We start from the raw sequence: 20588 nt of genomic DNA on the forward strand, positions 1-20588 counted from the left end.
ATTCGTAGTTTAGTGTATCTGATTAGAGATGGCGCCACATGCATGGATTCAATGGGTTTCGAAATCGGATTAATCAATGTACATAGATATTTCTAAAAATTTCTTTTAGCAGAAGTAAATGTAATGGTGCTAGCATGCGTATTTGACATTATATATATAGCCAAACATTGACACAAAAGACTTAAGAATTTGTTTCCAAGACCTTATGAGTCGGTAAGTTATTAGCAGATTCTTCGCATTCGTGTCATGTTTTCACTCGGTATACGCGAAAAAATCGCGCTCAATTTGTTAGCATCCACTTGTTCTCCATTTCGTTTTATCTGTGTGACATTTATCAAACGCTAAGCAAATCTTCCTCACGGGGGGGGGGGGATATTTAGTCGGACTATTGCAAAAGCGTCACGAAAGAATATAAACCTTTTATGAAAAATCAACCATGCAAGTAGCAGCATTGGCTGTTTCAATATCCTGAGGTGGAAGCATACGCAGCTGGAAAGAGAGAGAGAAGTGAACACACAAAGGGCAGAAGAAATCTATCATCTTAACCTTTCAGCTCTCTCTCTCTCTCTCTCTAGAACTGCAGGTGCTATTTAACTTCTCTACAGGGGATAAATTAAAAGGGTGCTGTGTTGAAGAGAATACGAGGAAGTGAAATATCACCGGAGCACGAACTGTCGGAATGAGAGATCCTTTTTACTGCGAAAGAAAATGTCAACTTCCTAAACACTAATCCTCTTCAAACACATTTATTTCCCATCTGACCACCACCTCTCTTGCATTGCAGCATTCTACAGAAAGAAGGATGCGAGTGAGAACAGTCTCCTTCCTTCTCGTCTCAGCCCCCTCCCCCGTGTGTTTCTTCTCTTTCTGTCCACCCCGAAGCTAAACTTCGGCGGACTTTTGTGTGCGCGCGAGTACGGCCGAGGCTGCCCCTATTGCTCGGTGTATATCATCACAAGAGTGGGGTCGCCTAGGGCCTTCGGTGTCTCTGCGACTACTTTTTAATCCCCTCCACGGCCCTGGGATCGAGGATAAAATTTCCATTAATGTGAGTAGCCGGTGCTTTCCGTCGCTCTCGCGGGACACACAAGGCCTAAAGGATGTGCCGACGCCGCTAGCCCCAAGCAACGAGGGTATCTCCACACGCTACCGGAGGTGGAGGAAAATGGAGGTAGGGAAAGAGAAGAAGCAAACCGACCTCTAGTGATGGGATTCCTGGCCTCTCGTTACACGTAAACTTGGGACGTAGCGTGTCGATCAATAGAAGAGCGGCTTACTTCGTTGCATGATGATCGGACTTACTTCCGAGCCTTGCGCTCGGACGGGCCGTAGTCTGGGTGCACGCGTGCACAACAGTAGCCAAGAGTAATGAAGGGTTGCCATAGCAACCTGTTGATTAATCTTCTAATAATAGCAAGATGGGGGGGGTAATAATTATTGCATAATAAAGCTCTTCGATAGAGCATAATTCTTGTACGGTCCGGTTACAATTGTGTAATTCAAGCCTTGTGGTTCGGTACATCTTCGGGGACTTCTAGGCATTCGGTTACACTTGCTGTGTCCATTACCGTATTTCGAAAATAGCCTGGATTCAGTTTGGCCATTCTTCTAAAAAAATAATAAAATAACTCAGAACAACAATGAGTTGCTGACGAAAGAAATGTGTAGAATATAATCCACCGATAAAAGGAAAACGACTAAGAGTTCGATAATCGAACCCTACTTAAGACCGCAGTACACCGTGCATGCTGTAAGACTCACTCGACTGAGAACTGCCATAAGGACAACTTACAATATCAAATATGGCATCACGGAAATTGGACTTCAGAAAAACCGCTCTGGCAATAATTCAATTATTATTGATCAGCTCTTTCACTTAAAACGCTGTCATTTTAATATCACTCAAGATTGTGAGTTTCTTAACGTTTTAGGAAAAAGCAGTAAGTGTTATCATTCTAGAAGAAAGAAAGAAAGTAATCATTTCGGAACTTTTGATTAAAAGCATCTTTCTTCAAGGACGAAAAAACCAGCAATTGTTTTCTTACTTGGAAAGACGTAATTATTTTCTACGCTTATTTCTCGTTCTGATGCCCGCACATCTCAGTCCCAAGATCTCCAATCACCTATCTTTCATTTTTTTTCCCCTACGTAGTTCTAAGTAGCGCAAAGCTAGGAATTTTTTTCACCGTTACACCTGTGAAAATACTCAATGCTTTCTTAATCCCTGTACTCTGAGGACTGAGTGGTATCTTTGGAACAAGAAACAGCGCTAAGTCTTCCTCTGCTCTGGAGCAGAGGAAGACTTAGCGCTGTTCGGTGTGCAATAGAGGAAACAGTCTCTAATCGTTCTACTTTTGGATGCTCTCCTGAGGTGGCAGAAAGCTGACAGAAAACGGACGGTATATTGCTAGCGGAATGAGGAGAGAAACTATTGGTAGGTTATGCGAACGGTTTCGCCTTTTGGCTCCTTACTTCACTAAGTGGATTAACTTTTTAAGTAAAGAACGGGTTCATCTGAACGAGACAAATTATTCTGTAATCGCGATCCACTGAATTAATCGCTGTTTTGTTAGCAAAATAATTTCAGTACGAATTATTTGTTCTCAACTAATGGCAGCGGAGTATTTGGCATTGAAAAAACATTAAAGAATATTCTTTGATTCTAAATCAGTAAATATTCTAACAAATAAACCTACAGAACAAACATCTGTTCTATAGGATGAAAGTTTCCTGCATTTGAGGAAGGTGTATCAAATGCGAATTGTGCTATGAATCCGCCGAATACCTTAATCGGCGAATGGTTCGGGATGAGATGGCAGGTATTTGTGTGACATTCGTTATTTTGAAATAAAATACACTGTGAAGTTTGACAGCATCGCCCCCTTGCGGAGAAAACAAAGACCTCCATAACTTCAGAATGCGTGGTGATCCGTTAGAATATTCTGTCTGTGAGAATCACACTGTTGCATTACTCTGTCGAGGTGGAAGTAATTTTCATGCGAGAAGACAAAGTGCACGTGCGCGCGTGGGTGATCCGTTCGACGTTTGGACAACACATCTAATGAGTGAGGAGGGAATTGACGGGGAATACAAACATTCGGATCAGATACATCCCTTCTTCACCCCCTTAACGCTCATCTCCTTTCTATTCCTCTTCGTATGGGCTTATCTTAGTAATAAAGAGATATGCATAAGAAAAATGCGGTAATGGCTGATAACATCGCCCGTCAAATCCATCCGCGAATTTAAGCGTTCGACTGGTCTTCCGCAGTGCGAATATGTGGCCTTACGTTGAAGGCGGTAAGTCCCTATGCCTTGCCAGCCGTCACTGTTAACGGCCGTGTCATTTGTCAATATCTGCTCGCCGAGTGCTTCCCCCCCCCCCCCCTTGTCCCCTTCTCTCTGTCACTTCATCGAGGCAGTGTACTCACAGTCGAACGGAGATGGAGTCGGAGAACGGTGGAAAATAAGCGAATAAATGGAGGGGGGGGGGGGTTCGTGTCGGGTTCGTGCCGTTTTACTTTCGCCTTTAAAATTCATGCGGAGAATAGATCAAAGGTTATTTAGCTTGGTTCGTAAGGTCACGGGTTTTTAAATAAGTCTTGTGTGTTATTGGAAGCAAATTCTGTGTGACGGAGGAGGTAAGTCAAAGATCTAGGAATAGGTGCAACCCCCGTGATGTCATCACTGGCATAAAAACGTTCAGAGATTGAAACTGTTTCAATATAGACCGAGTGAATAGGTTTGTCTCGCATAAAGTAACTCATCTTAATGAGTTTCCGTGGTTGAGTGAATCTAGCAATATTTAGAGTTTATAACCTGGAAGGATGATCTAATAACTTAACTGTAGCACAAGTGAACTCAATAGAATTCCCAATTAGCAGCAGATATTTCTCAGGACGTCGGGATTACTTCGGAATTCTAGTCATACGTCACATTTGGCAATTTTTGTGTACTTGTTTTCGTTAAACAAAAATATTTAACTTTTACAAACTAAGAGGTGGTTTATTTTATTTCCCATCTGGGCTAATTTTCAAATATGACCATTCTGTTCTACGTCATTTCGGCTATTGACTTATCCTTGATATTTGCACTCAAAAATAACCACACAGGAATTCACATAGAAATATGTCGGAGGTAAATCATAGTGACTCATGAATTTTGTTATCAGAGCCAATATTTCATTCCCTTGTTTAGTTTCAGCGATATTTCTTAATATCGCTGAATTTCTTTGTGTGTATTTCTTTCTTTCTTATTGCATTTTGGTGCAAGCAAACGTCTCAGAATTCTTGAGTTACATGAGCAAATGTACAACTGCTCCGAGAGTAAGAAAAGGATTCTAATTTGCACCGTGCATGTCATTATTTTTCTTATTCGTGTAGTAAATGTCTTATCCCTCGCCAGTCCATTTTCCTAACGAATGATCTCCAATCGTCTGTATTAACTTTGGGATCCATGGCATCCTACAGATATTGCGGCAGAATCCGACAAATGCACAGACATAATTTTAGATAGAATATGCAGAACCTCCGATATATATTTCGTTCTTCTGAAAATTCATTGACAAAAAACTATTCAGATAAAGCAAGAAAAGAAAACCGTTACTTGTGATGTAGTTGCTGTTATACGGAATACGTCATTTGCAGTTGCCTGGATACATCTTTATCGATATCTTGCTCCACAGATGGGATTCCCTAAGCATTGTAGACAGACAACGATATTCTCAATAGCTGTGCATATACGAATACATTACGTAAGAAAGATATTGAGATTGGTAGTTTACATTTTATTTAAATGATGTGTAGGAAAAGAATGGACGAATATAATCTTGTGAGTTCATACATTTTATTGCACTTAACCGATACCTAGAAAGCTCTGAGTGATTACTGTTATTTCGTTTGAGGTCATGAGAATTGGTTGTAAATTGGTTTTGGATGACAAGTGTTTACACAATGGAGTGGAAGTAGTTGCAATGGAGTAAGTTGCCGTGTTGGTGAGTTAGCAAGGAATGCGGATGCTGAGAGTTTGAAGCATAACCAAGCTACTGGTTCAAGTTTCAAGGTAGAACTACTGCCTGCAGGAGTTCTTGTATTTGGTAAGGAAGAGGCTAATCGCAGATTCACTGATAACGAAAATGTCGTCGGTATAGCGACTACTGTAAGAGATACTGGCGGGCCACTGAGTTGAAGTGTGTGTGTGGAAAGAGAACAGTAAGCCTCACCGAAGTGCCATCTCCCTTGGATAGGTCGGAAAGGGTACAGCACTTCGCAGTGGTGCACTTGTAACAGTTCGCGCTACGAGCTCATGAAATTAAATCCAGAATAACTACCATAATAGGGCACCGGCCACATCATGCCTAAAAATGTCTCATAGAGACAAACCCTAGCAATAAGGTAAAAAACCCAATGTCAGGTGCTCCCATATTTAACTCCTCCATTTGCAACATATCGGTTCATCTCCGAAACAGAACAATAACCCCCGCCCTTTGTGTTGGTTTTTCTCCATTGTAGCGCGTTTGTAACGATCATGCGACTCATCCTTAGATTTCTTTTCCTCCCATTTGAATCTACAACTCTCCATATCACTGCATTCACTTCATGTGTAGCACACTTGCTAAACATCAGCTCCTTTTTTCCAGCCCAAATGAATCCTTTTATTCTCAGGTAAGACACTTTTTTATTTGAACTTTTATTAAGTGTTGTATTTTAGTGCTTAAGCTTGGCGCAATAGAGCCACTGCTAGCCTACGATAGCATAATCGGAGTACTTCAACGCATATTCCAGTCTAACAGCCATAGAAATATAGGTTTTACTAAACAAGCATGGTTGGTTGGGTTAGTGAGAGTAGTTTTTAAGCAGTACAAAACCACTCGCACTTATAGACACTATACTTGGTAAGAAATGTAGCATTCAATAAATGCATCGTTAAATACATAAACTATATATTTCCGCCTGTAAAATCGTTTATTTGATATTTTCGAATTAGTAAAGTCCGTCTACTAATACACAAAATTATTGAAAAAAGTGGCCATCCATTATAAAGTTTCTAGATTTGGTTTTAAGAAGACAGTTCTCGTTACTAGCGTAATATTAATTTGATTAGCGAAACTCTTTAAAATTATATTATGAATTATTAATCTGCATATTGCTTACATTAACTAGATCAAACTGAATAATAGATTAAGTTCGAAAAATGTCATTCTGCGAATGGAATGTGCGAGGATTATTCAAATATGAAAAGCAAACGCACAAATTCTCCATTCCTAAAACTGACTCTAAAAACCAATGTCTTGGATTTAATGCTAAGCATCTGCTAAAAGTGCAATATCTAATTCTAAATATATTTTCTTGAATGATAAATGTTATACTGACTATTAAGAAGAATATCTTGAGTTGTATTAGATTCCATTGAAGAATGTCATTTTGATTAGCAAGCGATTACCATACTTCTATTTTATATTTTGTTTTTCATGTAACAGTTAATTTGCCGCTGATAAATGATGGTGGCAGTTTTTGTCATTTTACGAGCGATAGAACGGCAATATTTCTGTTAATTATAAGTAGGAATACATATAATTAACAGAAATATTAGCCTCATAGTGATTGCGGAGCCGAAACTAATCGCCTTTTTAGCCGTGTCTGCACTTTTAATTCTTCCCGTTGTCATGAGCTCTTTTTCTCAATTGCTATTCCTTACAGGTGTACTGAAATACGATGTACTTGACTACTATTTCGTTATTCAGAAACGTATCGACAAGCTAAAAAATGAGCTACATTATTAAGCAAGTGTGGCTCCCCCCTTAACATTATTTACGAAGGTTAATTAATAATACAAAAAAAAGCAACATATTTAAGTTTAGACGATGAAATTAGGCGGCTTCTATGATGAGAATTCTTTCTCCTTGAGTAACACTGGACTGCTCATTCGACATATTGTCATTCAGAGGATATGTTGTAGAAAAATTGTGCATTTGTTCTTAACAGATTGTAGATCTTTTAAGCTCTTCAATAGCAATGACGTCGGAATTCTGTATTTTTGCTTGGAAGCGAAAGCAAAAATGAACAATTTTGCTTAACTTGGTGGGCTGGATGTTGGAAATGTGCCACCACCCAGTGGCAGCAGAGAGAAGGAAAATTCGTTGGCCTTTGAAGGCTGTCGAAGTTTTCCAGCTAGACTTATTAGCGCGTGGGGGGTCAATGTTTTCACATTATGCTACTACTTTGAAACACCTGACAAAGAACGTATTCACGAAATACAAGTGAACATACAAATAAATATTGGTTATGTTAGGTCGTTCCGATAGGAAGCACATTTTTCCTAAAGTTGGAGAGACCTAAGTTCGTTTCCCGTCCAGGGCGTGGAGAATCTTAGTCACTGCTTGGGCAGAAACTTGAACGTATGTGAAAAATGGTACATTAATATTAAGTCGATGAAGGTCTTTTTAAAACGCAAAGACTGTTATGGAGATGAAAGATGTTTGTTCCATGTTGAGCCAACTATTTCCGACACATGAAACAAAAAAAAAAAAAAAAAAAAACGCCCATGAACTTATTAAAATTATTTTCCTGAATTTGAACCTATTCAAGAACATTTCGATTAACTGGCTCATTTCAGTTTTTTAATTATTTTTTAAAATGATGTTTAATTAGGTAAACATCATACATGTTAGTGATATTCTGTCAGTCAACTATCGTGGTAAAGTAGAGGGTCAAAGTTAGCGGGTCAGGTTAATTCAACGCATTTTCAACATGGCTAATCATGTTACCCTTATCCTTTTAGATGGAGACTGCACGTTTCCTTTCTCTTTCTATGGAAAACGAACATCTTGTCAGTAAAGACATATGCAACCTTTCATTGCCTTAATAACTATTAACAACCCAACTATTCACATATTAACAGTTATATGTAACATGGCTCAAATCCAGTCATGAATTGATTTTTAATTTCTGTTAAAAAGGGGTTACCAAATTTAATCAACGTGGAGTTTGTGGAGTTTTGGGGGTTGTAGAAACATGACTTCCACCATTTGATCAGCTCCCAATATTTCCTCGGATGTAGAAACTGGTGGGTAGCCCTCAGAATCGAAACGTCAGGATTGTGACCTTTCAGTTATGTATGCCTCCGAAAGGAAGTATGGGCAATATGATGTGATAGCATCTACCTCCACGTACAAGCAACATATGTAGAGGCTTGAAAAGCAGCTCAATGTTTGGGCCCAGAGCAGTTTCCAGAATATACAGTATAATCCTTAGCCCATCCATAGTAGTAAAGGCGGTATATGGCCGACAACTTTCGCGGGTGTGATACACATTAGAGCAGCGCTTCCCAAACTGTGGGCCGCGGCCCCCTTGGGGGCCGTAGGTTTTGTTGAGGGGAGCCGTGAAATAATGAAAACAAAATTTTAAATGTTTTAAGACTAAGTAGATTTTTTTATTTTAAAAGAAACGTATTTAACTTTTATTATTTATTATTTCTTGTTATTTTTTATATTTTAATGGAAAAATTCACACATTGGTGTTGGTTCACAAACTTTGCTTCCTGCGTATTTCGGCGCTTAATGAATATTAGTAAATATTGCTTATTCATATGTTTCATTTCAAAGCAGTGGTTAATTGTATTTACTTCGAATGCTGTCCAGGGAAGCTCCAAATCTTCTTGTCCCTTTCATCACGCGTTCGTAATCAGGGACTGTTGACATATCAAAACTCGTTTTATATTATCACTGTCATTCGAGCTAGTTTTCTGTTACCAATAAAAGTTTCGCATATACTTCACACATGAAAAAAAGCTTAAACAAGTTCATGTGGGGAGATAGTGACTCCCTTGCAGTGGTAAACATGCCCTCCCTAACAGCCACTATACTGCAGAGGCAATAAAAACAAGTACTTTTATTATGCCAGTGAATAAGGTATGAGGAGTCTGTGTAATATATTTCTCAACAAATAGTGCAATTAGAGACAACTGGGATAAAAACACACTAATTAATGAATTACATGACCCCTCATACAGACACTATGCTGTGTAGACTGAAACAAAACCATATGTTGCATGGACAAACACAGTATCTAACTAAAAACTACTGTTATTAATTAGATGCGTGTGAGTTCGATTTCCTAAGGCAGCAATAAAATTCAACCGAACGTGTTAAAATTCGTAAAAGTGTTAAAACTAAGCAATATATCTATCTATCTATATATATATATATATATATATATATATATATAATATGAATGTTATGGCAGTTTCACATATGTAATTCTTCGGTTGAAGAGAGTTAGCATTTCAACTCAATTGTCAGCTATGCTTTTATCTTTCGGTCGCGCGATCTTTGGTTAATACCGCACCAATCATATGCACGTTTTAATAACCTGCCTTTGCTGTGTTTCGCGTTAGGCTTAATTACCTTAAAGGGAGAAAAGTCGCAAAAGAGAAAAATGTTCCTGGTCCGGGGATTCCCTTATTCAGGTAATATTCACTAATTTCGTGTTATCAATCTGTGGTGTGCCAGTATCGGTAAGTGGTGATATTATTTGATGTATTCTACGTTAAAAAATGTAACCCTGAGATGGATAAGTGACTGATAAAAAAATAAAAAAAAATTCCCGCGAACAATCAGAAGAAGCAGAAACAGACTCGAAAAAAAGCAGTATTTCATATTTTACCAGAACAGCCCGCATCGTCTTCAAAACCAAACGGTAAGAGGCAAAAAATGTAATATTTGCATTTGATTTTTGCAATATTCGCTGTGTATGTTTTGTATTGAATATAAATACAATAAATATTATAATAATATATCTCTCTATTACGATTTTTTTCGATGGGGGGGCGTAAAATATTTTAATTTTTGCAAAGGGGGCCCTGACATCCAGAAGTTTGGGAAGCACTGCATTAGAGGATGGGAGGAAGCAGAAACTCCTTAAATTTTTTGCGGACTTAAGAGAGAATACAGTTTTCAGGAAGTTCTCCAGTGTACGATGACACAGACTTCGCTGCTGTAATATCTGTTACCACACTCGTTCAAATGCGTCATACTTGAATATGTGCAATTGCCCCTACGGCTGGTGAATCGAACAGGTGTCTCCTTTTCTGGTGATCAAAGTTGGTAAATATCGAAGCAATATTAGTGCTGTAAGAACGCGACTGCAGTTAACTAATATATTTAAAACTCAGCTGAATGACATCTTGAACACGTTGTTTACGAACGACAATAGCCATGCTGAAAAAAGATATCGTAGCTTTGCTAACTTTCTTTATTGGAGGGTTTGAATTTAGAAACTTCAGTATTAATCGCCTGTCATATCATATATCAAAGGTAAAATGAACGGGAAAACATTAGCTTAAAACATGGTTTGAAAGAATTATTCCCACTGCGAGATTAGAAATAACTTTTAACATAAAAAAGGAGTTTCTAAATATCTGCTGGCAATTTTGCATACAAAATGAAATGAGACTGGCGCACGAAACGCAAATGAGCTACTAGAGAATCGCACCAGCAATCGGGTAGTTTGGAGAAAAGAACAAGTTGGATTGTATACTGACTTTTTTTCCCCCCCGAAAAGCAAGTTTCATCAAATTCCAGAAATTCTTGAGTTTCCTTCGTTTAATAGGCAAGGAAAAGAATGCCATTAAAAAATTCTCTCTCAATGATTGTGTTGTATATTGCTAAAAGAAAGACTGCTGCTTGTACAAACAAGGGAGGGGGAATAAAGCTTTGAGGATTAAATAAAAAGGCTGCAAAATCAAAGCTTAATGTTATAGTTTGAAGGATTTATTTACAATTACGTATTGCTGAGCAGTTAATTTCAAGATAAATGGATATACCGCAAGAAAGGAAAACGATACTTATTATAATACATTCAGCATCATATATGTAGTATTATTTATCACACAAAGCTCATATAAAACGTACAAATTAGTCCCAAAACACGACATGTTAATGCAAAATACTCATCTCGGTTCCTAGTCATCGTTAGTTTTTTCCCACAAAACCTTTTTTTTTTCAGCTATGGAAAGCGAAATAAATATGTGACACCTCCAAGAATCCATCGCGGGAGGGCACCTCATTCCACACAAATCTCCGTCTATTCTACTTAATCTCCCATCTACATGCTAAGCCACAGTCTATCTACGTACAACGCCATTCCACATTCCACTGATTGTATTTTTGTCTGTAAATTGCATGTGTACTCCGGTCTGTATTATCTCCTACTCTCTCTCTCTCTCCCGAGCTCATGAATATAGAGTTAAGAGTTAAAATGTCGCATCGGTAGTATATACAGTTAGAGCGAGAGTTTATAAGTAGATGAAAATGTTAGAATGAGTACTCGTTATAGACAATTTTACCTTCCTTAATAGTCGTAATAGTAGGGAAATAGAAAGTCAACCCACTATACAAAATGACTATTTTGTATTGATTCATTTGCGAAGGTTGAACAAATGAAGAGAGTAAAACCGTATAGTCAGTCAAAACATTAATTTCGATCGTGTGCGATTAAGAAGAAATTCCTTGGCTACAAAACAGGGTAATGTTTTCTTTAACTTCCAGTCAGTATTGTAATTTGTCATAAACAAACCATTTTATCTTTACCAACGTAAAGATAAAAGATGTAGGTATATGGAAGTGAAGGGAAGTAACTGTGGTACTGTCATTGATATCCTAAATACCTTCATTATAACTGTAAATGTGTCTTTATTTCTTCTTTCTCCGAAGTGCATCTATTCCTTACTAAATTAGCCGGTTTTTCAACCCTAAAATAGGCAAAACTGGTCAAAGGAACACACGCAATGTAATGACATAACACACTATATCATAGCCTTACTTGCTTAGGCCATAATTCACCAAAACACACCTCTGTACCCGCCCACCGATTCTATATGGCTGATCACTATACATGTGTAAACATTTCGATTTAATTCTCTGGCAAAGCTTTGTGGCTTATAACGTTCGAATGGCACAAATTACTGGTGGTCGCAATGATGCTGTTGCCAGTGAAGCCCGCTGACTCAGAATAACAGTCAAGACTATGCTACATACGTAGACACACTCAAACAGTTGCGCTCTGGTTTCAAATTTAAAAATATTGCACTGCATGTGCGTATACAGAATTACTCATAAACGCATTAAAGGTAGTCTTGACATAGTTAACTTTCATTCATAACACAATCCCCCCCCCGGAGGATAATGAGCACAAATACCATGAATGCAGCGTCCTCTAATCACAGATAAGAGGACGCTGCACATGTTTACTTTTATAATAGTATTATTATGGCACCTCCATGGAGTCAGAAGACACATCATGGGAGACCCAAACTATCCCCACAATCTATCATACCTCTCCTTGAACCCATTAATAGACAAATCGCTCATAACTGACACTAGCAACCCATTCCACTCATTCACCACTTCAAGCGAAAACTCTAGTCTTCACCCACCCTTATTAACTCAGTTTCCAGGAATGACCTCTTGTTTTGCACCCTCTAGCCAAGTTCTGAAAAGTTTCTCTGCATAAATCCTATAAAACCCCTTAGTAACTTATCTCTTTTTCACCTATCAACCAACGTCTGCAATCTACACACTCTCAATCTATTCAGGGAACATTCCACAGACCACTCGCGGTGTTGGTTGCTCAGCTTTTAATCCTCTCCACCACTTCCTCATTCCTAGGAGATCAGATCTCGGCACAATAATTTTGGTGTGGACATATCAAGATCTTATAAAGAAGAATAACTTCCTTATCTGTACTTGGGCGTACTTCAATTGCTATGTAATCTTATGAGCTACCTTAGAAATATGCACTCCAAACTGAACCTCTACGCCCCCCCCCCCACTAAATCCCTAGCTTCATCTGGTTCTTAGGGTGGTTCCATCAATATGGTAAACAGATTGTAATCGATTTATTCCAAAATACGTAATTTTACATTTCTTCACATTAAACTGAAAGCCATTATCTTTTGCCCATACTGACAGCCTATTTAAATCATCCTGTACGCTCTCCACATCGCTTCAATTAACTATTACTTTACCTGATTTTGCATCATCAGCAAACAACTGAATATTTTTTTTCAGGTAATTTCCTATATCATTCATGTACAAATTAAACCTCAATGGTTCCAGCACTGAACCTTGTGGCACACCACTAGTCATCTGCTTTCTCCTGGATTCAGCTCCTCCATATATCACTTTTTGATGTCTGTCCAGCAATCATAATCATCCTCATTTGTTCTAATTTGCGTAACAGAGTTCCATGTGGTATGCGATCAAATGCTTTTGCAAAATCCAGCATAATCATCGTGTGACCATTACCTTTATATAAAATATCATAAAAAGTAAATTACTAAGGCATGACCGACCCTTCACAAAGTCATGTTGTCCCCTCATAGTCAGATTCTTATTCACCTAATTGTAAAAGTAAATTTTACAATTAGGTGAATAAAAAAAGTAAAAAGAGGCGTTTCCAGTTCCCTTGCACATTCTGTCAAAACGCGAGCTTATATCCAATCGAATCCTACAGATGTATTTATATTGAGATTATACAATATTCTGAGAACCTCCAATTCAATATCTCTGTTCCCGCGTCAGTCTTTACCACAGCATTGACCTAACTTGGATGATATATCCTTGCAAAATGGTCATTCGATTAACTCAACTATTTTATCTATTTCTGTCACCTCGTCACCATCGGTGACAAACTCCTTAAGATTATTCTTCCATAATGATTCTTCCACTTATTTGCCGCATAACGAAAGACTTTTTTGGGGGATTTCCTTTAGCCTTCTCGGCTAGTTTCTTCTTGTAATCTGATTTTGCATTCCGTGCTTGATCACCTTTCATGCCTAACCCTTGCACCGTTCATGAGTTTGCTGGTCACCTTTCTCTTTATATACCCTCCACAACTTCTTTTTTTGCAGCCCTTGCACCGTTCATGAGTTTGCTGGTCACCTTTCTCTTTATATACCCTCCACAACTTCTTTTTTTGCAGCCCTTGCTTTAATGATACTACTCATCCATCTAACACCTACCTAATTTGCAATTACCTCTTACCTTAGATATACAATTTAATATCGCTTCCTCTAGATTCCCTCAACGATCCCCCCCATGCACTACTGACTTTCTTTCCTTGTAGAGCTTTATTCTATGGCACAGCTTCTAGCTTCCTCATAAGCTTGTCATAACTACCTGCCTTGTAGTTCCCCATATACTACTTCTTGACAGAATATTCCTGATGTTTTGCAGTCTCCCAAGTCAAGGCCTCGTCGTTATTTCCCCAATCGGAAGCAATGTGGCCAACTTGGTTGTGGATGGCCCTTCTGATCCTAAGACCAGGTCTAATACTCGCCCACTCCGAGTCCCCTCCATCACATGTTGCCTCAAGTCTTTAACTCTCGGTAAGTATATAAATTCTATTTCCTTCCAATCTATATCTTCACAGTTGAAGTCCCCATAACAATCACTCGACCTGTACTCATTGTACTAATTTGACGATGATGTCTTCCAGATCATCTGTGGAATTCCCTGGCCTATAGGAACAACCAGCTGTATATTTTGTCTTACTGGTCTTAATCTCACACCGGATTGCTTCAAATGAACAGCCACCTTCCCACCTGTCTCCTATTCGTTTTGGTTGTAATTCATCTGCTATCATCAACAGTACTCCTCCCCCTATGAAAATACTAAACCCTTCACATCCTATCCCTGTAAGTACATCTATCGTTAGCCAAGTCTCACTAATGCCTACAACTTTTTGGCGAGGTTTCCCTAACGGATACCAAATCTCCTCCCTCTTGTTTCTCATGCTCCAGTATTAATATACAGAAACTGCAGCGTCCCTTTAAGCTCTCACCCACCTTTACTCCCCGATTGACTACGCCATTCAATATTTTTGCTTGAGAAAATTGCGTATCGTATAATTTCATATCTTAATTAACATGCTGTACTAATTCTTGTTTCTGGTAAGCGTAAACAATGAATACTAAATTGAATATTAGTAAAAGAGAACGCAAATCGATGCTTACTTTGTTTCTTCGGATTGCACAAGGTTCTAGCATTGTTCACGGCTGTTATCTCAAATTAATGAAGCAGTGTTTTGTGTCGGGGTTCAGTTACCAAGCGCAATATTTCGCCATAACTTCTATTTTAGTCAGTCGACTGTTATCCAGTTTACCACCCTGTGATTACCGAAGCCAAAACAAAAATTATCAGAGCATATTAAATTATATGAAACTGTTTAACAAGCACCGCTTGAATGCATCTCTGTGTAGAGTGGAATGAATTCTGGTAACATCCTGTTAAAAAGGGAAAAGCAGTTTTGTAATCGCTCTGCGTAATTGCATCAAGCAATATGAAAACGCAGAAGCAAGCAGAAAACTGTTGCTTAAAGTGTCAAGTTGGGTAAAGACGTTGGTATATGTATGTGCTTTTTATATACAAAGATTTAATTATAGTCTTCAATCGGTTAATAAGTCTTTTGTACTAAGACTACAGCCTCGGAACGCGTGGAATGCTAAATTCAGATAATTTATTACTGAAAAACTAAATATAAAATGCTTATGGACGATATGTATCTTATGACAACGGAAACAGCGACTGCATCGCCACCTGTTAGAATTAAGCTGAACCTAAAGTTACCATGGGAACAATAAAATATTCGACCTAGCATGTGGAACAATTAGAAAGAGAGACTGGGGTCTCTAGACATGTTAATTGAATTACTATGATTTTTAAAATGGACAAAAGCTATACTAGTGAGCAATTAGCTCATCATTTGATGATTATTATAAAAATATGAGAATTTTCTTCCACGATTGGTTTAAAATATGGATAAAACTGTAATAATTACCTACTCCGGTATCATTTCATATGATTTAACAGTAACTATGTACTGTGGTGTATGATTGAAGTTGGTGGGGGGGGGGGTAAGACAGAGGCTAGAAACACGAAGCTTTCATTTGGGTGTTCAGTAGTCTAACATTGTCTGGGAACTAACAGACATCCCATTTAAATTAAAGTAATTTAGCGGCAAATAAATGTTCGATATATTATACAGGCAGTGTAGCCGAAGATAAAGGATTTCCCAGAATGGTAGCGATTTTTTCATTGATATACAGGGTGTTCGGGATAAATTTGACAGTTTCGTAAGGAAAAAGAAAATCTTCTTTGTATCTATTAAATTTAATGAATTGACAAAAAAACATTACAGGCAGAGTTAATTACAATACTATCAACAAGATTTACTCAAAATAACCACCATTAGCATCGATCACAGCTTCAATTCTGCTTCGGAACCTCGAACAAGCTGATGCTACAGTCTCCCTGGGAAGGGCCGCAAAAACTGTTTTAATTTTATCCATTAACTGGGCTTTTGTATTACTGGAAGTGCGATTGGTGTCTTTTTCAACTGCGCCCCATACAAAATAATCCATGGGGTTAAGGTCTGGGGAGTTTGGAGGCCAAACATTTGGACTGGTGAAGTCGTAGAAATTTTCAGACAACCATTTTTGACTTTTCCCAGAGGTGTGGCAAGGGGCCGAATCCTGCTGCCATACATACGGCCTACCATTGGCTACCCTTGTTATCCAGGGCTTGACTACAGTTAGCAACTCCACGAACAAAGCCCGAATTCCAATGCCAGGGTTCTTCAACACCTGTTCCTGCAGATTTGCGAGGAATTCTGCTGTACGAACGCAATCAGATCGTCTGCTAGGGATCTTTCTTCTTGCTACATCCTCGTAGTCACCATTGCAAGTCTCTAGTTCATGCCTGATTGTTTTTACTGTATTCAGGGAGCATTGGGCAGCAGTCGTAATATCCTTATTTTGATGGCGGGCACGAATCATCATGATACAAGTTATTCTCTTCCATGATTCAGGTGGGTTCCAGCTATCCATCCTTTCTGACATCTTGTATATGAATGAAGAAGGGTCCAAACTTTTAAATGAAGAGAAGTGTGTGTTAATACATGTAACTTACGGAAAAATATAATTAATTATAAATATGTCAAATTTATCCCGAACACCCTGTAAATAAACACGGTTTACTGGTTTTTTGAATATCAGAACGCTGAACACACTGTCATCTGTGTTCTATGCTGTCAGAGTTAAAGCCAACAGCACGTTACAATACGAAATTCATTTTGTCAAGTAATGAAAGGAAAAATCTCCACGTGTTTTCTTATTATTATTATTATTCCAAGAGGATGCGCCGAATGGAATTGTACTCTGCATACCAATCAGAGAACGATAATGTTAAGATGAACTATGACACCAGGTGTCGCTAAGGTGATACATGACGCTTAATTTATATTATTGCGTGACCGCATAATATAGCTTAAAAGGAACTTTGTTGAGAGGCGCTATAAGTGACTGGTCAACCCTGTTATTCGCACAACGAAGAGTGACCTATCAGATAGGCAGCACGTGCCACTAACTGTCTTGTCCGCCTCCTAGTCGAGGGTTCCAAATTAATGGACAGTTCGTCCTTCGAGTAGCATACAGTGCCAATCGGACATCATATGCTGTGAGATAATGAACCGAAAGTAGTCCCGCAACTCTAATGAGTAGCGTCTGTTCATGTTGAAAGAGGTATTCCGAAAATAAACAAGTATCCATATTTTCATTTCCGGAATACTTCTTTCAAAACCACAGAAGTTTACGGACAAGTTCAGGGGAATTAACCGTAGAAGGTAAAGATCTTCTTGAATCTTAATTTTTCCAGATATTTCTTTTCTCCATTTCTGGTAATTTTGAAACTGAACAGAGTATGAGGTGGACTTTGATTTGGGGATAAACTAGAATAACATGCATTTTGGTATAAATTTCTTATCGTCTTTTCAGTCTTGCACTTTCTGCAGCAGTAATTTTTCAATACTTTCATATGACTAGCCTTATCTGCTTTATGTGTAGACTTATTTTCATAATGCTGTTCATTTGGGTCTTTCAGAAAACTAAATAACTCCATCAATTGACATTAATTATCATAATTCTTTGCTCAGTAAACTAGTATAATTATCTCAATAATAAAAGAACTCGCAGTTGATATTTTCACACTATTCCAGAGAACTACGCAGGATGTGGGGGGGGGACGAAGTAAAGAACGTTTGTTTCAAACAAGGGAGTACACGGATTGAACGCAAAGTTGGTTCTTAACTTGAAGAAACTTTCCTTATGTTTTTGCAGCTTTAAAGCGAAGTGGCGGAATGGTAGTGGCAAGTTCACAAAATAAACCCCATGAAAATGCAGCTTCTGCTATTAGTTCACAGATTTTGGTAATCCGATGAATAGATTCTTGCCTTCTACAAATAACATGCTGTAGGTTCAAATTCTGTTGCGGGACGGATGTTTGTGAAAATATTTGTCGTAGATGACTTTCATGACCGTATTACTGCACAATCACGTTTACTGAAAGTCGTTGAATATGCGTGAAAAATAATCATATTTTGATTTTAAACAGAATTATCGTTTTTCTAGTGTCTTCTGACTTGCAGTACTGAACCAAATATTAGACGAGAATTCCGTGTGTCAATTATGTGCAAAATATAAACTATCCCTATAACTAGTGGTACTTTAATTTTTCCTTCCCGATCCACAACGAGTTTTAGTGCGTATACTCCTTGTGATAAGCTGAAAAGTGACTTGCGCATAAAACAGTATACATCACGAATTTGCCGTCGTATAAAAGAAAGAACAAATGAAAGTTAAACATCCCAAATCACAGTAAATATTTCATTCTATAAAACATTACAGGTTTAACTATTTAAGACAACTATTAACTGCTTGATAACTATCAATTTTGGTTAAATATCCTGATAATTATTGAAAGAGTACACAACAGAAACCAGTTTTAAATTGCATTTGTCAGATATGTTGCCTTATATCTCATCCATCTCTCTCTCTCAGAACGCACATGCCTTTTATGTCTGTTCCTATTTCTAACGCCTGCATGCCACCGTTCTAATATTAAATATTAGTTTTCAGAGCCATCTGTGAAGTACGACAAATACCTAACACTCATCCCTCGGCATCCCTGGGGCTACAAGCTTTATCTGTTTCTCTCAGGTGACACATCCAGGAGGGTGGGGGGAAGGAAGAAAGTTGTTCCGACAGTCCTAAAGGGATTTTGGCACTAATGTTGCCCGGAGTCAGTAAGCCTAAGAAACGCTTGGGCATAAGAGGATTGGCATGCTGTAGGAGAATGGGGTTAATGGTAATCTCATGATGAAAGCTACACGGAACGGATGAGGAAGGGGAAGCGTATAAACTGCAACATCATGACAGAACAGGAATAAGAAGAAAGTCTTGGAAATTGGGGAGTGCGAGGAGACGGATATAGATTGCGAGGAATGCCCAGAACACGACACATCGCGTGACTCGTGCCCATGATGCAACATGCCACGCTTGCTAATGATCCTTCCCCTTTCCCAAGCGAGAAGTTCAGTCCGTCCATTTATTAGTCGTCGTAATGTGTGTATTTAGCCTGACTAATCTACTCTTAATCCTCCATACCCTTTAGATTCTGGAGGCAGAGCTGCGGGTTTGTTAAGCAGTTCACCGAGGGAGATGCGATACCTTGAGATATCAGTAATGTGAACATCAGAATCGGAAATAGAAAAGTGTGACAGCTTAATTTTGCATTCATCCTGGCATCCCTGGACTTGAGGATACAAGCTTTTCAGAGAGTTAGCCACTCGCGTACAGAAGTTGAAGGGTATCTCTTCCTTAGAAACTTTGGTTTTCCATTGCACAAAAATAGGCAAACCCTAATGGATATAATACACTGGCGTGCATCCCTTGGTTGCTTCGGCTGTAATGTAACCAACCCGATTCCGGACTAAAGCAGATACGTGAACATTGAAAACACAGATTTGGTAATCACAATTCCTTTACATTCATCTGGACGTTGTGTTTGTAATCTTTTTGTAATTATTTTGCAATCGACTACCAAGGTCTGAATTCAATGATATAAGATTAAATCCTGTGACACAAGGATGGATACCTTTACCATCGAAAGAGTTAACTAGTCTCAAACCGAAGCGAAGTTTTTCTTTCAAAAACAATGTCTTTAAGTAAAATGGACAGACAAATCGTCTTGGCACTATTCATTATTGGTGAACAAATTAGATATCCAACGGTCTTTATCTTAGATGTGTGTGTGTGTGTGTGTGTGTGTGTGTGTGTGTGTGTGTGTGTGTGTGTGTGTGTGTGTGTGTGTGTGTGTGTGTGTGTGTCTAAACAACCCAGTCACAACCGTTCTGCTATATATTTGAAAATAATTCGTTGAAAAGAATGGAGTTGTACAAGAAACAATGTAACATTTTGAAAAACAAATGCACGAACAGGTAAAATTTGGTATTTTTGTTTTTTTTTTATATTTGAATATTTTCTTTCAATGCAATGAAGTCATTTTTTATTTTATTTGATTTGAATGAAGACCGAAAATTCACTTGCTTAGTTTAGTTATTAGTCATTAAGATGAAGGAAGCATCTGCGCATATTGGTGGGGAGGATCTTCATTAACACAACCCTACTTGTTACTTCAGAAAAGCAAAATGTCACTGCAAAGATATTTTTATAGTTATTGTTGTAATCATTCACTC

The 20588-nt window shown here is 38.3% G+C and overlaps 1 protein-coding gene across 2 annotated transcripts in view; it reads left to right on the top strand.

Annotated features, from left to right (window-relative positions):
- The window catches only part of IA-2 (tyrosine phosphatase IA-2), a 392148-nt gene that overhangs the window by 209758 nt on the left and 161802 nt on the right, over window positions 1-20588 (top strand). The gene's annotated exons all lie outside the window — the stretch shown is intronic.

Source organism: Typopeltis vanoorti, chromosome 22, assembly GCF_054136105.1.
Source record: "Typopeltis vanoorti isolate ZY-2024b chromosome 22, IOZ_Tvanoo_1.0, whole genome shotgun sequence".
Lineage (NCBI taxonomy): Eukaryota > Metazoa > Arthropoda > Arachnida > Uropygi > Thelyphonidae > Typopeltis > Typopeltis vanoorti.